This window comes from Salvia hispanica, chromosome 4 (genome assembly GCF_023119035.1).
Source record: "Salvia hispanica cultivar TCC Black 2014 chromosome 4, UniMelb_Shisp_WGS_1.0, whole genome shotgun sequence".
Taxonomy (NCBI): domain Eukaryota; kingdom Viridiplantae; phylum Streptophyta; class Magnoliopsida; order Lamiales; family Lamiaceae; genus Salvia; species Salvia hispanica.
Window position 1 is genome coordinate 7,806,190 of NC_062968.1, and position 9,988 is coordinate 7,816,177.

The following is a 9,988-nucleotide window of genomic DNA, read 5'->3' on the forward strand; positions in this document are numbered from 1 at the left end:
GTTTTGACATAGAATTATATCACCGAAATCACAAACCCTAATATCAAGAAATTTAATTTCTTGAAATCCAAATATAAACGAGAAAAAAAAACCTTAATTCTCCTTTTCCAATTCTCAGAGAATCATCAATAGAGTGGCTCTGATACCACTTGTTGGAATAATTGAATGAACAATTACATAAGCTCTCTATGATGATTAACCGAGAACAACGGAGAAGGAGCATAAACTGTAGAGCGGAAGCGTACCTTGATCCATGATGAATTGAAAGGCGGAATTGCTTTGCAGCGCTATGGATCTTCCAAACGATCAGAGACATTCTTCGCAATAGTCTGCCGAGAGAATACAGAGATATCGAATGTTCTTCTGACGTCTGGGGACCATAACCCTATCTTATATTTATATAAATATAAGACCCTTTATTTTCTATTCGGTCCCTCATCAAATAGAAAATTACTTTATGGTATCTAGGGCTAGGTAAATATACCGACAAAACGGTATATCGATCGTATCGTATTGAAAAATATCAAAAAATATCGAATATTCGGTATACCGAAACTTTCGGTACGATACAATACCGTATCGAAAGTTTTCGGTATGATAACGATATGAATTTTCTTATACCGCGATATACCGTTTTATATCGAATATACGGTATATATCGATATTATTGGTATACCGAAATATATCGAAAATCAATACGTATCGAGTTATCTATACATATCGTTTATACCGTTAATAATAATAATAATAATAATAATAATAATAATAATAATAATAATAATAATAATAATAATAATAATAATAATAATAGTAATAATATAATTTATTTTTTTAAGATTAAAAGTTTAAATCATAAATATATCCATATAACTTAATTATATATATTTTGATTATGAAGATGTGGACAATGTTTATTTTATTATATTAAAATTATATTAATTTTGGTTTTATTTTTCAGTTTTGAAATTATATTTTTTGGTACAAAGGTATTCAAATGGTATAAAATTTTTGTATATCGTACAAAATATCGATATACCGTTCAGAACGGTATACCGAAGTTTGGTACGATATATCGAAATTTTGAAACGGTAACGGTATAGTTTTTTTCCATGCCGAAATTTCGGTACAATAACGATATGAAATTCTTTCATATCGATATTTTCGGATGATTACGAAATAAAATTTTTGATACGGTATATCGTATCGACCCAGCCCTAATGGTATCTACACTTATTTCCATAACAATTAAATACACTTTAGCCCAAATCTTAATCTTTATTGGATCATTTTAATTGGGCAACTGAAAGATAGTTATACACATTAAATTAGTTATATGGAAGCCCAAAAATTCTAACAAGTTCAAGATAAGCATGCATATATAGATCTACATTTCTCAAGATCATTCCATTTCCACTCTTTGGAGGACATTCATTTACTGCCACGCGTAGTTCTCGACACTAGAAAAAAGAAAGGATTTGTTCAATCAATTTATAATTATTGCATACTAAAAATAATACTAATAATAATTGCAATTCTTTCTTAGATTGTTCAATACTCCCTCCCCTCCCGGAATCTCATTTCATTTCAGCATGGATGTTAAGAAATGTGGTTGGAAGACAGTTAGTGGAATATAAGGTCCACTTGTATATATTAGTTTTAATTGATATGTGAGTGGAATGAGTTGGTGGAATGTAGGGTCTCCTTACCATTTATAGTAATAATGAACCGAGACTCCTATTCACGAATGGACTAAAATAGGAAAACGGGATTTCTATTCACAGACGGGGAGAGTATTATTTAACTATGCCTAATATCATTCTCTTCCTGGAAATTCATAATATCCCACGGCACCTTTTCTATTTAATAAGTACTCTATTTATTCTTACAAGTACTAATACTATTTTTTAGCATTTCATACCTATAAGCATTGACGGACCCAGGTGGGGTCGGCCGACTCCACCGCCGGTCCGTGAATACCTCCGAAAACCTCTCAGAATAGGCCGTCGACCCAGGGCTGCTCCGGGCCGACCCCATGCTATGGTTGTTTCATCGACATGGAAGAGAGAAGAGAAAGAGAATTAGAATAATAAGCTTCTTGAAAAGTTTGAAAAAGAAGAGACGTGACGATAATGGAGAAAGAAGAGCGGCGGCGCAGTGCTCTAATTTTCTTTTAGTAAACCTAGGTAGTTGAAATAGTTTCTAATATTGATTAATGCAGCGTTATTTTATTTCTTTGTTCAAGTGTAAATTTAATTAATAAGATAAGATGTGCTTGATTAGTTTAAATTGTATTTTATCATTAGAGTCTTAATAAATTTGTAGCATCCTGAATCTTTCCTATCTTTTTAATTGATCTTAAAAAGACGTTAAATTGGTATCCGAATTTTTATTTTTCTTGTTTAATCTTCAATCCTTTTTGAAAATTAAAGGAGTATTAGATGTTTGCAATCGATCAAGAGATGTCGTAAATTATGCTTAGTACTTAGCATGCCACTAAAGTACTAATTATAAATTTTATGTAATAAATTTAAATTTAAGAAATAAAATATAATAGAAATAAAAGAATTTATTTCTTGTGGGCCTAAAAAAAATACATTATTTTGGAGCCCATTCTTGAAAAACCCAAATCATTAAAAGAATTTCTTCTTGAAGCCCAAATGTCCCTCTTTACACAAGTTGCAATAGCTTTCTCTTCCTCCTTGATTACTCCCCTCCCATTCAAGCCACGTAGCTCCTCCACCTCCACCTCCCGCTTGATCATCTCTTCCACCCCTGCTTGATTACACTCCACCTCCTGCACACTAACACACAAGGATAATCCCAATCAATTCCAAATTCTCAGTTTGTGCCTCATGATATCCACGGTATACTCATTCCCATCTTTCACAAACCGCAAACCTTTAGCAAATTGAGAGAGGAAGCCGAGAGGGTCAGAGATTAGGAGAACAGTAATTCTTGCTCCAATTATCCAAGTTCATAGTCGATTCTGCCAAGCACAAGGAGTTTCCTTTTCAGCCCCACAGATTGCACAACCAAGTTCATACCCACGAAGGTAAAATCCTTTCCCTTATGATCGTCTTTGTACATCGCATATCACCCCACATCACCCCCACACATAGCTTAATCAACCAGCAACCATAATGAAACATCACCAATTGAACAGTGAACTTGAACCGAACACTACAATCGATCACACCCTATGGTAATTAAACGCAAATGCAAGAAAGAACATAATTTTGAGTAAGAACTTATCTTGCGGGTTGAATCGGGGTGGTTCGGGGATGTTCGGCTTAGTTTTGGGGGCTGCCGTGTTGCCTCAGGGCTGTTCCGGTCTGAACTGGACAGCGGCGGCGGACCTGGGTGAGCACTCGGCGAGGGCGACGGCTTCCGGCTATGCGCAGACAGCAGAGGTGATGGCGACTTCGACGGCGGAGCTGCGCGGCGTCGGTACTGGTGGAGAAATCGGAGATGGTGGAACTAGGACTCCTAGGTTGGGGTTTTCAAATTGGGAGAAATGGGGTTGAGGCCGAGAGGGAGGAGAGGCAGCGACCAGTGAGCGCGTGACGGCCGGCGATTTGCGAGTTGCCGTCGCTGTGGGTTTGAGGTCGATGGGGTCTGATTTGGGGCGGAAGAAATGAGGGAAAAGGGAGAGAGAGGGGTTGACCGTGTGGTGTTTAGGATGGGAGTATACAATTAAATTTGGGCCTCCTTCCTTTTGCTTTGGGTGTTTGGGCTCAATTCTTTTAATTGTGGAGAAATAAGGTGGGCCAAGTAAAATAATTAAGTCTTGGACCTTTAATAATTCTTTGGGCCAATAAATCAATTTAAATCATGGGGAATTATTAAATTAAGTCTCGGAATAATTTGCAAACTACGAATAATCTTTTCCCAAGTACAAAATAAATATAAAAGCGAAGGGAAATAACTGCGATAATTTAACTATGAGCTTGAATAATTTTTGGGAATTTATTTCGATATTGTGGTGGAAATTACGAGGCGCCAACAGAGAAATATGGGCGTGAACGGCAGACCGGCGTCGCACGCAAGGAACGGCAGACCGGCGTCGCACGCAACGCCTTGGGCGGCCGCCGAATAATCTAAAATATGCGAAAGATGAAAAGCGAGATAAAAGGCTTTAATTAGGAGGCATGCATTCCTATTAAAGTCTAAGAAATTCTTGAAGTTTGATTAGTATTTTATGTTTTATTGTTTTTATTCTTGAAAAAGGTTATCTCCGCAAGTTAAGGTCGGAACGAGAAAATCAAGTTAAGGAAATTAAACGAACGAGGTGAAATTTTCTATCCTACATACTAATGAGGGTGGTGTCCCTACTCGAACTAGTGTACACAGGTGACCATGGGAAGGTGGCCACCTTCCACGGCACAAAGATGAGATAGTGGAGGCCGTCCGGCTGGAGAAAGATGTAGGTGACCGTGGAAGAGCAACATCTCCACGGCACATGGTGTTCAGATATGGTAAAGTATGAAAGAACTTAGACTGCGCAGTCGAACAAAGAATTTAGTAAGCACGGGCCTTTTAAGAGAAAACTCTCGAGTGTTATTGTGATGGCATGACAATATTTTCATTTTATGTATGTATATTTCGGCAATGTGTTCACTGAGTATTTTTATACTCAGCCCTGCATATATTTCTAAATGTGCAGGTTGAGCAGTGACGGTGGGGAATGCTGAGCAGAGTTTATGATTTTCTTTATATTTTAAGTAGAGGCTCTCAGAGGTGCATGTCTCCATACATGTGACCGTGTTCATTCCGCTGCGTATTGTTCTTCTATACTCTGATAAATATTTATTGAAGAGTAAGATCTCCATTCAAGTTCTTGTGATTAAAAGTTAATTGAAGTTGTTTCCCTTTTATTTCTGAGTGAATATTTGTCATTATTATCCCCTTTCTGTTCCCCTCTTCTTATTCCCCACCCCTAGTCACGGTTTTCCGGCTTTGCTATCCTTAGCAAAGTGCGGTCGTGACAGAGTGGTATCAGAGCAGTTTCTTTGATGCTTTGAACCCAAGAGTCTCTTTCAGTTACCAGTCTAGACTTGTATCACTAGACTATCTAATTAGTCAACGAATCAGCATTCCCACCAATCACACTCAACAAGGAAAAGGTAAATTGTTCTTTCTTTTAAAATCAAGTAGAGATGTTCAAAAGGTTTAAAAAGAGAAAGGTACAGGGACCGACGGTCAAATGAACGGGTCCGGTATGAAATATGAGATTTTTGAGAAATGTATGATGAGTCTTATCATGTTTTTTTTGTTTCAAGCGAATGAATGAAGAAGAAGAAAAAAGAGATGAGATTTTTGAGAAAGATGAGTTTTATCGAGTAGAGACTCGGAAGAAAGAGTTGGAAGTGAGTGTTGTAAAGAAAAAGAGTAATTTGTTACATTCGAGAGAAAGAGTTTGGAAATTTTGATAAAGGAGGTGATGTTTCTTTATTGAGTAAAGGCTTTGAGGACATAGTTGATGTGTTTTTATCGAGTAAATATTTTAAATGATGAAGAAGAAGTAACATTATTTTTTGTAGATGTAGTGAAGGTGCAAATGGAAGGGGTGCATTTCTATGCAAATTATTACGAAAAAGGGAAATATTTTCTCGATTGAGAAAAGTTAAGGATTTTGAAAGAATGTGTCTTTTCGAGTAAATTCGTGAATCACATTGCATGTAAGGTATTTCCAGGAACTAAGAATCTTAAGCTATGCGTTCCTTCTAAGAACATAGTATTGACTCGAACATAGGCGAACAATTATAAACACTTCTTGCTTTCCCGAGCAGTGAAGAGAAAAAGTATGTAATCAGAAAGAAAGTTAGTCATGAAAACAAAAAAAAAAGATAAGAACGTTTGAGTTGCGAACGAAGGATATTTGTAGAAAAGTTCAGGAACTAGATACTCCCATCTTCCATATCCAAACAATAGTGAACAATCTGGGTGACCACTATCCTTGGTGACAATCCAGTTAAAACAAAAGATAGTACCTTCGATTTAATTGAACGAGGTATCCGTACATGGCAGAAGAATATAATTTCAACTTAGTAAAAAGAATTTAGTCATGTGTAAAAAGTAAAAGGCAACGAGAATGACCATCGTGAATTATCGAGAACACTACAGAGCCGTGATTTTCAACTATGGTCGTCGGACATAGTTGTGAAACGAACTAGTTCCCAAGATTTTCTTTATCATGCACAAAAGAGACGAAAGATGGTGAACCGCCCTTGTAGATTAAAAAAAAAGATTTTAGTCAATATATTTTACCTTAATCCCAGCAAAGTGGTGATCTGCGCTTTTCCCATCTAGTCTCTCGTATAGTGTCATATTAATGGTGGTCTAGTTATTATTATTGTATACGAATTTTTTTAGGGGCAAGATAGATTCTCAATTGTTCCATCTATCATGCACGACTGCTCTTAGTATATTCTCTAGGCTTTGAAGTATTCTTTTCTATTGCTCGTCTGTTACTGGGTAAATGCCGTGCTCAAATTTAGTTTAGTTACCAGTTCCTTCTAAAAGCTTGTTTAAAGTCTCAAGTGAACCTCAAATCTCGACCAAGTGTTATGATCAATGATTACGCAAATAACAGTAATTCTTTGTTCAAAATTGGGCAATCATGCAAATAAGTCCTTTGTTACACCTTTTCGATGAATGCAGAGATGCTTCTCTTCATACCATTCCACCAGATTTCTATTTTATATTATTGGTACATCTTGGTATTTCCAAAATGGGTGGTGTGGAGTTATAGTGTGCCTTACTCATGCTTTTATTTCTAAGGTCATTGTTGTCCGACACACATAATTTTCCTTCAAGGTGAGGGTGTTATTTATTTGCTCTTTCCCTAAAGAAATTTTAATCAACTATTCGCACCTTCGTCCGAATATTTTTCCGATATCATCTTGTCTCGGTGCATTTATAATACATGTATGTTTGATTAAGACATTGAAATAACTCATGATTTTGTTTCTAAGCTCATATTGTTCGGTGCTCATGATCTTCCTTCAAAAATGAGGTCGTTATTTCCTCCCGCTCTGAAACAGTTGATCAGTTGTTCGCATTTGGCCCTGATATTTCTTAGTTGTTCGCACTTCAGGGTATCATCTTGTTGTTATGCATTGATAATACTCATTTGTTTGATTAGGACCTTTAAATAACTCATATGTGCAAGTTGTCGCCACAATTTCTCTTCATATGTCAAGTTGTGACTCGCCTCTAGTTTACTCTTATCCTCCTTTTTATGAAATTTTTGGTTGACTACAACCCCCTTGATTCATTAGAGGAGAAATCAATATTTTTAACTCTATGAGTTCCTATCACCCATTTCTGATCTCGAAAGTTACTTGAGTTATAAATTTCTGAATAATCTTATGCCTTCTCTTAGGCAATTTTACTGTTCAAGAAGAACATTCTTCCTAGACAATTCATTAACCAATTGTGTTTTCCACACATGGTTGTTGATAAATTCTTCCTTAAGAATTGACGGTCTCTTTTCATAGTCACACTGCCATTATTGTCCCCATCTTTGGATTTTCTGCATCTCCAAATTTAAGTTTATCCACATTTTGTTTCCTCATCTTGTTATGATTATCTCTGTTATGAGTACGTTTCCTTGGATTATCCATAAACCTCAAAATTTTATTGACATGATCTCATATCACAATGTTTTAAACCAAAGGTGATCGCAGCTCAGGGCATTTTGCTTGTATTCAAATCCCATTGTGTCTAATTGTTCCAAACCCTACTATATTGAAGTTATCATCCCTTTTCAAATTGACAGCTACTCTGGATTATTTTAGTACCATTTACGAGAACCTCCTAATAAGAAATTTTTTGAACTCTAAGAGTATGGTTAAGAAGACCCTTGCAGCTTTTCTTCTCTTCTTATCTTGAGTGGAGGTGACGAGGCCATTACAGTTTCCACGCTTCTTGAAAAACTTACTCGTACAATCTACCAATGAGGGTCTGGCACGAAGTTTGTAAAAGATAAATGTTAACACGAAACGCGATAAATGAAATGTTGATGTAGTACAGAGAATTCATGTTAGGATCAAGGGAGCGCAAATTGACACTAAATCTTAAGTTGATGCGTGCCGATCTGAGTTGAAAAATAAAATAGAAGATGAGGTATTTCTTCAAGGGTACGTCAAGGCCACGATTTATTAGAGCTCCTAAAATCATCGAAGAAGCGAGAACAATAACATTATCTTTTTGTGCTACCCAAGTTACTCATATACGAGAACCTCAAATTTCGGGATGAAATTTTTTTTTAAGGTGGGTGGAATGTAACATTGATAAGGCCAATTTCATGCATCGGTTATATGGTGAAAAGCACTACATTTTACTGGGTCTAACACAGTTTTTAATCCAGGTGTGTGACAGAATCGCTAGATCCAGGAGAAGCTGGAGGAAACGGAGAAGGAATGAAGGAAAAGTGAACAGAATTGAAGAAAAAGAAGGCTAAAAGAAGGGAGTCAATAGCTGAGGGCAACAAAGTCTATCTATACCTCGTTGGGCCCCACTTCAACGCCTATAAATAAAGGAGCATGCAACACACAAAGGAGGATACACAATTTCGCTCTTAGCTCACACACAACACACACACTTGGGAAATGGGAGTTCTGGGGTAGTTTAGGGTTTTAAGGGTCTCATCTTCAGAGAAAGTCCGTCGTAACACCGTCCGCGTGAAGGGCGAAGATACAATCTATTTACTTTCGGTTCTTTTGCACTTTATTTAGCTCGAACTTCACTTTTGGAAGTCGATTTGGTTGTTGTTGTTACTGATTATCTATGCATTCCTTTAGTTTCTGTTATATTTGTGTTATCTCGTGTTGATCTACGTTAATCCTGTTGTTTGAAGTTTTATTTCGACAAGTTGCATGTTAATCTCTGTTTTTGTCACTTTGGTGCTTGATCTGGGGAATTTGGCTGTAGATCTGAGGTGTTGTTGTTGATCGGAGGTTGTCTGGTGATTTTGTAGTTATGGGATGTTTTTTGGCCGGAGTTTGTGTCGGATGCTTGGATCCGGAGTGGATTTAGCATTCGAGGTTGGATCTGAACAGGGGATTCAAGTTGTGCATGGAATTTTGAGTTTTCTACTTCCTTTCTGTCTTACTTCGTCTAGTAGTCGTAGATCTGTTTAGTTCCTAATTGTTCTTCGTTAAATTGTTAAAATCCAGTCTGCTCTGTTTTCCGATTACGCTCTGTACCTGTTTCTTCTGAGTTTTTGTGCAATTTGAATTGGAGAGGATGATGTCGCTGTTAGTTAGTACTTTAGTTAGTTGTTTTACCAGCTTTTCGTCCGTACTCTGCTTTTTCACCATGGTCCACACCGTCAGTTTATTTCCCAGATCTAGGTAATTTAGAATAATTTCTTAGATCTAGTGATTGTCCCGATTTCAATTTACATGCATGATTTCTGTTTTGCCTAGATCTAGTTGTTAGCGTAGCAGATTTCAATTCCAAGTTTAGTTTAATTTCCTCAACCCAAAAATGCGTGGCAGCAGCCAACCCAAAGATAATTTCCAGATCCTTAAGCATGTTCATTACGCATCCATCTCTGTGGGATCGATCCCTACTTCCCTGTGCTAAGTTTTAGTATAAGTGGTTGAGGGTTTTTGAATAAGTATTCTGTGTGTCCGACGACCGAGATTTTCCAACGACTAGTGAGCTCCTAGACCTTGTGATCTAGTGGATTTGCTGGACCTAGGAATCTTGTTATTCTTTTCTGTGCACACAGTCTAAATACCGATCTTCAAACATCCCGAATCTTTCCTATCTTTAGTTGATCTTAAAAAGACGTTAAATGGGTGTCCGAATTTTTATTTTTCTTGTTTAATCTTCAATCCTTTTCGAAAATTAAAGGAGTATTAGATGTTTGCAATCGATCAAGAGATGTCGTAAATTATGCTTAGTACTTAGCATGCCACTAAAGTACTAATTATAAATTTTATGTAATAAATTTAAATTTAAGAAATAAAATATAATA

General features: G+C 36.7%; 1 protein-coding gene and 1 long non-coding RNA gene across 2 annotated transcripts in view; one reads left to right on the forward strand and one right to left on the reverse strand.

Moving 5' to 3' along the window:
* Positions 1-2,548: 2,548 nt before the first annotated feature.
* LOC125218542 lies at positions 2,549-3,038 on the reverse strand. Its single transcript, XR_007175972.1, has 2 exons — positions 2,899-3,038; positions 2,549-2,801 (listed from the first exon to the last, which is right to left on the reverse strand). It is a non-coding gene; the product is annotated as an uncharacterized LOC125218542 (long non-coding RNA).
* LOC125218541 (monooxygenase 2-like) overlaps positions 2,795-9,988 on the forward strand; it is a 14,369-nt gene continuing 7,175 nt past the window's right edge. Inside the window, exon 1 of the mRNA XM_048120229.1 lies at positions 2,795-3,052. The gene's annotated coding sequence lies outside the window, so the exon portion shown is untranslated. The remainder of the gene's footprint in view (positions 3,053-9,988) is intronic.